Below are 1,184 nucleotides of genomic sequence, written 5' to 3'. Positions count from 1 at the left end.
GCGAGAACGCTGTCACACCGGCCTTGCAGACTTGGTATGGTTGGAAAGGTCGCTTAGCAAGGAATCGAAAGATGAAAACCGCAAAATACACAGATGTTTTTTTTCTGGAGATATTCTTGTGTATACGGACTCTGTTCATATTCGCAACCGCTTGCTTCTCTTTTGAAACACCGCCTGTCAAGGCACCGGTTAGTGGGTTGACATAACGCGATTCTAGCTTAGGCTTCAAGTTACGGTCTGGCAAACTTGGTATGGTTGGAAAGGTTGCTTAGCAAGGAATGGAAAGATGAAAACTGCAAAATATTCGGATGGTTTCTTCTCGAGATATTCTTGAGTATTCGGGCTCTCTTTAGGCGCAACCGCTAGCTTCTGTTTGGAAACACAGCTTGTCACGGCACCGGTTAGGGGGATGACTTAATAAAGCGATTGTAGCTTATTTTTTAAGTTCCGTCCTGGCAAACTTGGTATGGTTGGAAAGGTCGCTTAGCAAGGAATGGAAAGATGAAAACCGCAAAATATTCGGATGCTTCCTTCTCGAGATATTCTTGAGTATACGGGCTCTGTTTAGGCGCAACCGCTAGCTCCTTTTTTGAAACACGCCTGTCACGTCACCGGTTAGGTGGTTACTTAATAACGCGATTGTAGCTTAGGCTTCAAGTTCCGGCTTGCAGATCTTATTCAATAAAAGTTAAAACCCCATCATTCCTACAAGTGTTTATTAATGGATTGTCATTAATGCATTAATTCTTCATTAACCCATGCTCATCTGCCAATAGGAATCGACCCTTGTGATTGGTTAACACAGCCTGGCTATGTGATGATATACTTTATAGTTCCGACCCTTATGGTATATGTCATTTACCTCTATCTGAGAGATTATAGTTTGGAGTAAAGTAGGACAGGCTAGTTTTTCTAGAATGTATCTATGAGTAGACGATCACAAAGATTGCTGTGACTGTAGAGTGCTTTTGAGCTAGTGAGAATAACTAATGGTCAATAGTCTACTTTTCCCTTGGTGTTAACTGTGACACAACGATTGACCAATAACCATTAGATATAACAATGAGTGAGCGAAGCTGTGTCGTCATTTATTAGTAATTGTAGGCTCTGATAGGAAATCGAATATCTACCTTTTAGGTTCAGTTGAAACCTGTTGTCGGAGAGCTGTCGATGGCACTTGAAGC

Source organism: Branchiostoma floridae, chromosome 4 (assembly GCF_000003815.2).
Source record: "Branchiostoma floridae strain S238N-H82 chromosome 4, Bfl_VNyyK, whole genome shotgun sequence".
Taxonomy (NCBI): domain Eukaryota; kingdom Metazoa; phylum Chordata; class Leptocardii; order Amphioxiformes; family Branchiostomatidae; genus Branchiostoma; species Branchiostoma floridae.
The sequence above is the reverse complement of the archived record's forward strand: the minus strand, read 5'-3'. Positions refer to the sequence as shown.